The sequence below is a fragment of the Callospermophilus lateralis genome, chromosome X, assembly GCF_048772815.1.
Source record: "Callospermophilus lateralis isolate mCalLat2 chromosome X, mCalLat2.hap1, whole genome shotgun sequence".
NCBI lineage: Eukaryota > Metazoa > Chordata > Mammalia > Rodentia > Sciuridae > Callospermophilus > Callospermophilus lateralis.
This window is the reverse complement of record NC_135325.1, coordinates 48994969-49006151: the sequence shown is the minus strand read 5'-3', so window position 1 is coordinate 49006151 and position 11183 is coordinate 48994969. Positions and strand designations below refer to the sequence as shown.

Sequence of the window (11183 nt, the reverse complement as noted above, 5' to 3'; positions counted from 1 at the left end):
AATTCCTGTCCAAAAATCACAACCTCAACATTTCTCATCCATAAAATGGGTACATACTGCTTTAATGTGCCCCCAAATACCACTTACAACCAGATTTATAACTCTACCACTAAACTCAAAGTTATGACTGAGAAACATCTTGTAAACATTTCCCTTCTGGTAGGTAACATACTAAAGGAAGTATGAGAGATCCTGCAAGAGTCCCTTGGGTCTGATGGAAATTGAAAGTGCTTAGGAGTGTGTTGGTGCTACAGACAGGCTCAGAGCAGTAGTAGGACCTCTTAGTCCTTTTCAAACTGAGTCTTTGGCTTTTAAATACTTTTTTACTTTTGGAGTTTCATGGTCAAAATACATAATCTGTTTGAACCAATCAAAAGCACTGTACTGATTCTAAATTCCTGCTGCAACCAATAACTGGCAAGCAAATAGCTTATAAAAGACAAATGTGAGTCAAGGAAGTTACTGTGGCAGTCTATGAATTTGAGTTCCTTTGGTGTCAACCACCACCTTCCACAAAGTTTCCTTTTTTTAAAAGATCCAGACCATTCCAATGACTGACCCTCCCTTAAACTCCTGATGTCTATCCCTGCTATAGACACTGCCTGATATAACCACCAGGTGGCAACATGAAACTATCCAAAGCATATATCCCTGGTCCTGGTGGCAATAAGCTAAGCAAAAGTGGGATCTGAACTGAAGGAAAAGTAGAATTTCCAGACCAGAATAAAGTGAAGAGTTAATGAAAAGTATTTCATTAGAAGTGTCCTGTCAGGAGCCACTCTACACTTAAGGGTGTGTGTTTCTAAAGTCCTGAGCAAGAGATACTGAACAATTATAGTACCCAGGAATAACTTGGGGCTTTACCTCCTCTCAGGTACCTTATAACCCTATACCTTTAACCCTATACCTTTACCCATTAGGGGATAGAATGGTCCATGGAACCTTAAATTCAGATAGCGGACGCCTGAGATTGGACAGCCATCCCAGACCTTGAAAACGAACTTTTCTGTGTGCGTGTTAGCTTGCTTGCTTTGCCATTTTCTTCAGTCATACCTATAAGTGAGCCTATGGTAAACAAGTTCTCTGGGAGTATCATTTGAGGAAAGACAACATAGGAGAAACCTAAACCGCCCAATCATATTGGTCCCTAGAAATTAAAGACTATATATCACCAGTATAACATAGGGTATCTAAAACTAGTGGATATATTTTAGAATTACATGAGGCTGTCATAACTCCTCTGCTCGGATAATGAGGCATGGCTCCAGTACTTGTCACCTGGTGGGGTTAAGTTGCACTCACCTGTTTCTTTGTATCCTACCCTCTTTTGGACAGAATGTTCTAAGAAACGGCATCCCTCAATGAAGCCAACTCCAGAACAGACACTCCACCCTTGTGGGAGCCTGAGGCCAGGAGCTGGAGTAGCCATCCTGAAGCTTATAAAAAGGTATTCCATGTCTGCGTGGTATTTTATGTTGCCCCACAAAGTAAGTGATTTTTTTGGACCTTTGAATACTCTTGAGTTGTACAGAAATGGAACAGATTATTTTCTTAACTGGCACGATGCTGATCTCTGAAGTTTGCAAGTCAATATTGGATTTTGTGTGGCTTCTAAGTAGGCCCAAATCCTGTGAACCTCATTAGTGGTACATTAGTCAAACATTATTCTCACGCACAACATTTATGGTATCCCTCAAGGGTATATCTGGATGTTGGGAGAGATTTGTCTAGTTTATCAGAAAGAAGTAGGAAGTTAATATGTCAAATTTGGCAATTTATTGTATGTGTACTTGGCATGAAATTTAAAAGTACTTTAAATAAATATTGAACTCTTAATGATATATATGTGCCAGTGTCCATTTACTTTGAAATATATCAAAGTGCAATATAATATTCCTTCATCTTTGTATGATTAAAAATTTCCATAATTCAATTAAATGTTGGGAGCAGGGAGTAAGTTAAGAATGACAGAGCAGGATACTCAAAGATCTGATCATCTAGTGAAACAACCACTGAAGCTGAAGAAACTGTCAGAATCATCCCATTTGGAACTCTGGAATCTAATTGAAAACAATATAGCTAGAGTAGAGCAGTATGGAGAAAGAGGTATGTGAGTGAATAAAGGTTTAGGAATGTTACGGCATCTACTGGAGAAAAAAAAGACCCATGAGCATGACCAGGGTTACCCGCACTGGAGAAAAAAAGACCCATGAGCATGACCAGGGTTACCCGTGCCCAGAAAAGACCTGAAAACAATGTAACCTTTCAGTTCAAAGCAACTGCAACCCATAAAAGGCACCAAGAACAAACACTGGAGAGAGGGAGAATTTTATTTTTATTTCCAGAATAATTGCATTATAATGATAAAACATTATGTAGTATATGAACAGTTTTCATACACACACATATACAATTGCAAGACACATAAAGGCATAAGAAAGTATGGCCCATTTGGAAACTGAGTGGTATAGCACTTCTCTAGAATATGCAAGGCCCTCAGTTCAAATCCGCAGTACTAACCACACTTATCCAAAATTAAAAGTATGACCTGTACACAGGAAAAAATCGAAGTTAATATTTTTTCACTATTTTGTCTGATATGTCAGTCTCATTCTTCAACACCATATTCTTCAAGAATATTGTGAACATTGTCTTTATGGAAAATTAAATCCAGTTCAAAGCATTTGTATAAGATTATATCTAAAATGCCAGTTCACTTTTTACACAGTGGTGCCAAGAACACATTGCTTAAAAGAACAAATGAAAATGATGATTAGTGACTGCAAAGTAACAGACTCTATTTAAAGGAATTAGCTCTCCTTAGTTCCACTATTCTTTTTTTATATATATATATACCTTTATTTATTTTTATTATTATTTATTTTATTGCTTTGTTTATTTTTATGTGTTGATGAGAACCAACCCCAGCCCTAGTTCCACTATTCATATTGTGCAGTATGATCAATCCAACTCTTCTTTGGTATCCATGTACTTTTTTTTTAGAGACAGTGTCTCACTAAGTTACTTAGCCCCTCACAGTTGCAGAGGCTGGCTCTAAATTCAAGATCCTCCAGCCTCAGCCTCCCAAGCTGTTGGGATTACAGATATGTACACACATCCTTACCCCCATATACCTTAACCCCACTGACAACTACCATTTTACACTGTTTCTGTGAGTTTACCGTTTTTAGATTCCACATAGAATTGAGATTATGTGGTATTTGTCATTCTATGTCTGGTTTGCTTCACATCTATATCTTAGTTATTGTGAATAATTCTTCAGTGAATGTGAGAATGCAGATTTCCTTTGGCATACTGATTCCAGTTCCTTTGGATATATACCCTTTAGATTGCTGGGTCATGTTTTGAGTCATGTATATTGTTTTTGTAATAGCTATATTAATTTAGTTTCTCACAGTGCACAAGGGTTCCTTTTTCTCCATGTCTTCTCTAACATTATAATGCTTTGCATTACTGTACTGTAGATACTGCATTTTTTACAAATTTAAAATCTGTGGCATTACTGAATGGTGCCGGGTTTCTGTTCTCCTGACTATAAGGTTCAAGGGTCACTGCAAGAAAACTGGGCTAATTGGGCTGCGCAAAATAACCACACAAGAGACACAAATACCTTTTTCATTGGGGGTGGCTATGATGGCTCTAAGGGTCAGTGTACACAGGAAGAGTGAGAACCTACTGACCCCTTTTATTGAGGTAAAGGTCAGGTTTCAGGGGCTGAGTCCACTGTCAGCAGGTTGACTGACACCTGGGTAGGGCACACTAAGAGAAGGGGACACAAGGCACTTCCATGGAAGATTCTATCCTAAACAGGGCAAGGGGTTATATTACAAAGGAACATGTGAGCATAGGTTCACTCATGGGGCTGTGGCAAGACACACCCATGCAGGAAACACTGAGACACCTTCCAAGAAGGGTGGGGAAAGCTCTGCCACATTTCTGTGACTCAGCCCCCCAACCAAGGAGTGTGACTCAGTCATGTGCAAGGTTGGTCTCCCACAGAGTGGAACAAGACTGGAAACCATTTTTCCAGTCTGATGCCTTGGAGCGCACCTGTAATCCCAAACCTGGAATTCTAGCCTCAGCAATTTAGAGAAAACCTGTCTCAAAATTAAAAAGGCTGGGGATATGGCTCAGTCTTTAAAACCCCCTGGGTGCAATCCCGCATACTAATAAACAAAAACAAAAAGATTTCCAGAAATGTGTGTTCATTTTGCGTCTGTCACATTTTTTGTTAATTCTTTTTGTTTCAAACTTTCATTTATTTCTAAACATTTTTTAGTTGTATTTGCTCTTATTCTGGTATTTTCATTTCATGTTTCTGGACCAGTATTTTTCAGGTAACTATGACCAGGGAAAGCAAAAGCACAGATGGCAGTTGGGGGTTACTGTAGATTGGTTTTGTACCCCTGCTTAGCTTCTGGTTTGCTCTTGGCACTTCTCTGAAGATGTAGTAAGTCTGTGGTTGGGGTAAAAATGGGGCATATCCTTCAGTATTGTGATTGAGTGTGTGTGTGTGCGCGCGCGCGTGTGTTTGTGTGGGGGGGGGTGCTGGGAATTGATCCCCGGGGCACTGAGCTAAGTCCCCAGCCCTTCTAATTTATTTATTTGGTACCAGGAATTGAGCCCAGGGGTGCTGAGCAACACACACCACACACACGCAGTTTTATTGTTTTTTGATTTTTGAGACCCACCCCTCTTAATATTTTAAGTCAGGTTCTCTTTTAGTTGCCTCCTTGACCTGGAACCTGTGATGTTCCTGCTTCCAAAAGCTCCCAATTTGCTGGAAAGGCAGAGCAAACCATATGCAGCTTGAGGACTATTACGAATTTCAGTATTTGGCTGTCTCTTTGGATTTTCCTGCTTTTTACTTTTCTCCGGGGATTGAACTCAGGCGCACAGAGCCACATCCCCAGCTGAGTTGCTTGGCTGTTACTGAGCCATTACTTGCTTTTAAAGCAAGTAAATTGAACAGTTTATTATAAAAGTACATGTGGCCTGCACTACTGGGCCCTCTGGGGCCTCCCAGGGCCAGCAGGTGAGCTGGGAGGCCAGGGATAGGATGCAGCCTCCCATGCAGATCCCCATAGCTCCTGCCAATGGCTGGCCCTGGCTGTGAAGGACCCAGGATGGATGACCTGATGGAGGCGACCCGTTAGACTCCGCAGGCTGTTGGCTCAATCCTGCCTCTCCCAGATGAAGCCTCCACCTGAGAAAAAGGGAAACACAAAGTGCTGATTGACTGTGTGTCTAAACACTAACTTTCGAAAAGCTACACCAATTGACAAAAATTCACTAGGCCAATAATACTGGGGCTCCAAAAAGGTACACCTGCAGCTTTCAATCTTCAACAGGTAACTGAATATAATACAGAAAAAAAAAAATGGCTATGGCTGCCTTCCCCAAATTTCCCACACTCATAATACTACTCACTATTCCAAAAATTTCTATATTGGTCATATATACTCCGACACAAAGAATATACTGAAATAAGCTAATTCCCCAAATTAGCTTAATAAAATGGGATCTCATTTACACTGGGTTAAAACAGTTCAACGGCTCTATTAAGTTAATACAGGACTTTTGAGCATAAAAACATACCTAGCTAATTAAGAAGGAATTGACGCTAGTGTCTGTTTTTTCATTTGACAGGCCAATTTGGTCTTCTTGAATCTGAAATAATAAGCAAGTAAAATGAATAAGAGGGTAGCAGAGGGAAAGAGACCTGCCATGCGTGCGGCCGGGGTTCGATCCTCTGCACCACATGCAAACAAAGATGTTGTGTCCACCGAAAACTAAAAAATAAATATTAAAAAAAAAATTATAAAAATGTCCTTGCAGGCGGAAGGCAAAGGGCGGGGGAGAGCGGTCGCTGGGTGATAGTGTCATCAGTAGGCGCTGCTCTCCCCCACCCCCACCCCGTCTTTGCCGAGAGGCGGGAAACCTACAAGGAGAGAGGGAGGAGCCTGATGAGCTCATAGCTCCATGGCTGCTGCTGGAGAGTGCTGTGAGCCGGGGAGCAAAGGAGAGCAGCCTACACCTCAGCGCTAACCCGGACCAGCGGGCCCGCGGCGTCCCCCTTTTCCCCAGCTCTCCTTCTCAGAAAAGGTGGCTCCTCATGCCCGTGCACAAGCCAGAGCCAGCAGCAGGGCACCAGGGAGGCTGCTACTGCCAGCCTAGACTGGGGACTTCCTCTTTAGTAAGTGGACCCTGAGGAGGGGCTGGGATTTCTGGCTCAGCCTGGGTCACAGCTGGCTCAGCCTGGGTCACCACAAAGTGTAGGGAGAGGAGTCCACGTGGCAACCTCAACTGCTGGAACACAGTGAAAGTGGCGCCAAGCTGAGTCATTGCTTCTCTCCAGTCTGCTGCCTGGAATACCTTCCTGGGCCTGTAGCATGTCAAGCTGGATTGTATGATACCTTACCCCAGCTCAGGAGCCACCCTCACTCTGAGTGTGGGGACCTAATGTGAAGCAGGGAGAGTAGGACCAGCGTCTCTCCGGTTTCTTACTGTCCCCCTTCTCCTCAATATCCTTAGGGGTCTTTTCCCTTGGTCAGTCACCAGACCCCTGGCTCTTCTGCAGGACTTTGGGGAGTTACTCTACTCCTGTCCTCCCTCACAGCCTCCTACTAATGTAAACTATAAAAACAAAATCATGGGCTAGAGTTGTGGCTCAGTGATAGAGTGCTTGCCTGGCATGTGTGAGGCCCTGGGTTGGATCCTTGCACCACATGTAAATAAATAAATAAAAGATCCATTGACAACTAAAAGAATATGTATTTAAAAAAAAAGTCATGGAGGTGGGGCTGGGGCTCAGTGGTAGCACACTTGCCTCGCATGTGTGAGGCACTGGGTTTGATTCTCAGCACCACATATAAATAAATAAAATAAAGGTCTATCAACAACTAGAAAAAACATTAAAAAAAAAAAAAAGTCATGGGCTGGGGATGTGGCTCAGTGATAAAGCCTAGCATTTATAAGGCCCTGGGTTCAATTCTAGCACCACCACTACAAAAAAAAAAAAAAAAAAAAACTTAGAAAAAAAATTATGACTGTCCCTGTACAAGTGGCACAGAAAAAGCATAAATAAGCAAGACACCCAGGAAGAAGAAAGGGAGATGAGCAGAACCACCCTCTGGTTGTAGCCACACTACCACTGCTTCTTCTCATTTTTGAGCAGGAGCCTTCCACAGTTACTGCCTCAGTGCCAAGGAGGAAGGAAACCAACCCACTTTCTCAGCACCAGGACTTTTCTCTAAAACAGTGTCTCCACCATCAGCAATATTTCTAAAAGGCTACCTAAATTCTTGAATGTGAAAACTGTCACATCTTCTAATAGTCTAGGCAAAGTCCAAGAAGTAGCAGGCTGGGTTTTAGAAATGAATCAGGAATTTCTCTGTGTCCAATCAAATATATGCTTCCTCCAAGAATGGCAGAAAATGTTGCAGGTGACATGTACACGTACTACTTGAAATGTTTCTCTTAACTGCTACAAAATGTACACAGTGTCTTTTGGGGTAACAGAAGTGTTCTGGAACTGGATAGTGGTGATGGCGCATGGCAAGGTAAATGTGTTGGGAACATTGAAGGGTCCAGGAAGGTTAAAATGGTGGCTGTTGTGTGACATACATTCAGTACAATGCAATAAACATAAGGGAGCTCATTTTAACTTTTAAGTGGAATAATGAAACTCCAATGACTATTCCGTGTATCTACAAGGCACTTAAAATTAATAAGAACTCCACTAGTCACTGTAGATGACTTGCCTGTCACTGCTACATTAGCTTCTTTTCATGCAGCTTCTTTTCATCAATGCCAAGCTTGTATATGGCTCAGTGTGCTGAAATATTCATTTCTACTTTGTATTGAAATTCTCTGAACATTTACTTCAGAAGTCCCTATCTTTGCAGTAAGCCATGGTTTTAACAAAACTAGGCAAATGCATCAAGGCCAGTGTATTGTCCTTTCAAAGCATACCCCAGTCCCACATCCCCCAAAACATGGCCATTTGCCTAAATCTCACCAATGGAGATGATATGACTTTGTGTGCTGAAGAAGTCTTCACCCCTATGCCAAAATCTTCACCTGGCTTTTCTTCCTGAACTCATTACATAGTCCATGATCCATGCACTCCGTACAAATGTACAATCCTAAACTTCTATACCTAGAAGAAAAACAATTATCTTTGTAAACTTTGTATGTAATATTGTTTTATATAATCATATCTCACATATAATGCTTATAATGCTTGCACATTATACCAAATTATACATATTCGCAAATTATATTTAAGCAGCAATTGGTTTTTTTTTTTTTAAAGAAAGAGAGAGAGAGAATTTTTAATATTTATTTTTTAGTTCTTGGCAGACACAACATCTTTCTTTGTATGTGGTGCTGAGGATCGAACCTGGGATGCACACATGCCAGGCGAGTGCACTACTGCTTGAACCACATCCCCAGCCCCGTATTTAAGCAACAATTGCTTAAAAACAATTGCTTAAAAACAGTTGCTGAGGTTAGCCTTGAACTTTCGATCCTCCTGCCTCAGCCACTCAAGTTCCTGGAATTATAGGTGTGCCCCACTGCACCTGGTATAATGATTTTATTACATTATGTATACTTAATTAATATTTTCTACATGTTATGAATAATATGTCATGTATATGCTAAATATAATATTCTGAACATATAAAAGATATTTAGGATAATTATAACATTATTATACAATGTATGCCATGTCATAAACAACATATTATTTCATAATTATGCATTACTCAATGGAAATGTGATCTATATAATGATATATGATAGATAACATTATGATTTAATATATTACATATTTCTATAAACATTAGGTCTAATATTTAATTTTGTTATAAAATTACACTTTGAAATAACACTTTTTATGTGTCCGGTGTGTAGACTATGTTGCACATAGTAGCCTTGTGAGGGGAGAAGTCTGGCATTGAGAATTTCCCATGGCACGACCGCAGGGCTGGACGGCCTGATGCAGTCTCCTCTCACCGTGTATCCTGATGTTGTCTGAGGACATGTGGAAAAGCAAAGTGAAGATGCTGTCTTCTGCATGTATACAAATAGATGTCCTTCTCTTACTGATGATTCATAGAAGACTTACCATATGGTGATAATTATGTGTACTACATCCTGATTTTATTTGAGGCTAATGTGGTAATGCACATTACATTAGTGAAGTACACTGTTTTGTCTCAGGTATATATAAAGTGTTCGATCCTCAGCACCACATAAAAATAAATAAACAAAATAAAGATATTGTGTCCATGTATAACTAAAAAAAATTTGAAAACCCAAAAACCATGTCCTCATTATTTGATTGACATGGGGACAAGGACCCAGTTTTCAGGAACATAACCACTGCCAAGGAGCTATGAGGAGGATTTGGGACCAGGGTGTGGCTTAGCAGATGGCAAGAGGGAGACATGCATTCAGAGCACTTCTGAATTAGTGAGGTCTTACTTGAGGCCGCATTTTTCAGGCTGACAAGAAGGGTGCCCCATTCACTGGGGAGATAAGGGCACTCTGCTGGCAACAGTGGCCCTGGGATCTCACATCTCTGTGGTCCTGCTGTAGCACTCTTGTGCAAAAAAATGATGACCTAGGAGGCCAAGTTAGAAGTATGGCAAGATGGAGGCGAACCTTACCAATTTAGTGAGACCTTCACCAACTTAGCAAAACCCTGTCTCAAAATAAATAAAAAGGACCTAGGATGTTGCTTAGTGGTAAAGTGCCAGGGTTTAAACCCCAGAATGTGGTGGGGGCAGCGAGAATGTGGGGAGGAGAGGCTGTAAGTCTGGTTACCTTTCTAAGGTGTCAGGTAGTCCCAGGGAACAGCTACTACCTAGTCATATCAAGTTCCTCCTCTTTCCTCAGCTTTTTTTCCTCAACCATGAAGACAAACCAACCTCATGAGGAAGCCTAAAAGACAGACAGACAGAAGGGGGGGCGGTGAGGCACATCAGGTGGCTACAGATGTAAAGAAAAATTTTAAATATTAAAACGAAAATGGACTCTCTTAAGGTGACTACAAGTCCAAGAAAAAAAGAAAGGGATTTTGAACTGAGCAAATATCACATCTAGCAAGCATAAAGCTAGCCTTTGATTACTTAACAATTCATAAGCAAACAACTGGACAAATGAAAATAATACAAAAGGTAAAAAAATTAATTATATACATGTACCATTTTAATATAAATATATGGTAGAATGTATTCATGTATAAATAATATCTAACTAGCCGGGCACTGTGGCATACGCCTGTAATCCCAGAAGCTCCTGAGGCTGAGATAGGAGATAAGTTCAAAGCCTGCCTCAGCAACAGTGAGACCCGTCTCTAAATAAAATACAAAATAGGGCTGGGGATGTGGCTCAGTTATCCTGGATACCAAAAAAGAAAAAGAAAATAATAAATAAATAAATAAAGCAAATGTCCATAATTTCATGAAACTGGAAAGTCAAAATTTGTATAGGGGCTAGTTGGTAAGTGCTTGCCTTGTATGGTTCAATTTCCAGCACCACAAAGAATGTATGTAACAAAAACATTAACAACTGCAATGTGCAGTAGCATAGGCCAATAATTTCAGCAACTTGAAGGCAGAGGCAGGAGGATCAGAGGTTTAAGTGTAACGGGGATTCATTTGATGCTTTGATTATATCCCTTGTGGCTTTGAAACATGTTTTTTTCTTTTCCCAACATTCTTTTCCCTGACCTTCTCCTCCCTTATTGCATTTCTCTGAATCACCTCTTTAAGAGTCTCCTATTCCTCATGATGGGCAGAATCACAGGCTCTGGGACAGGAGTTCACCTGTTTCTCCTTTGCTAGCAAAACAAGACCTTGTCTTTGTTTTTGGATTGGCTTCAAGAATGAGGACTGAGATTTCAGTCACATAAAGTCAAGCTAATAACTTATGGAGTCCCTGTCTCAAAAAATGAGTGAGGCACTGTGTTCGATCTCAGAACCATATAAAAATAAGCAAATAAAATAAATGAAAAAAAATAAGGGCTAGGGATATGGCTCAACAGCACAGCACCCCTGGGTTCATTCAATCTCCAAAAAAAAAAACAAAAAACAAAAAACCAACAAAATGGTTGCAGGGTGCTGATAAGCTTTTCTGATAGCAGGACAACA

General features: G+C 40.7%; 1 protein-coding gene and 1 long non-coding RNA gene across 7 annotated transcripts in view; one reads left to right on the top strand and one right to left on the bottom strand.

Annotated features, from left to right (window-relative positions):
* The window catches only part of Chic1 (cysteine rich hydrophobic domain 1), a 98751-nt gene extending 96904 nt beyond the window's left edge, over positions 1-1847 (top strand). Inside the window, exon 12 of the mRNA XM_077107223.1 lies at positions 1336-1847. The gene's annotated coding sequence lies outside the window, so the exon portion shown is untranslated. The remainder of the gene's footprint in view (positions 1-1335) is intronic.
* A 469-nt stretch (positions 1848-2316) lies between these two features.
* LOC143639082 (uncharacterized) overlaps positions 2317-11183 on the bottom strand; it is a 156514-nt gene continuing 147647 nt past the window's right edge. For all 6 annotated transcript variants that reach the window (XR_013154661.1, XR_013154658.1, XR_013154659.1 and 3 more), the window contains 4 exons: positions 9856-9972; positions 8042-8182; positions 5620-5691; positions 2317-5227 (listed from right to left, as the gene is read on the bottom strand). This is a non-coding gene — a long non-coding RNA (uncharacterized LOC143639082). The remainder of the gene's footprint in view (positions 5228-5619; positions 5692-8041; positions 8183-9855; positions 9973-11183) is intronic.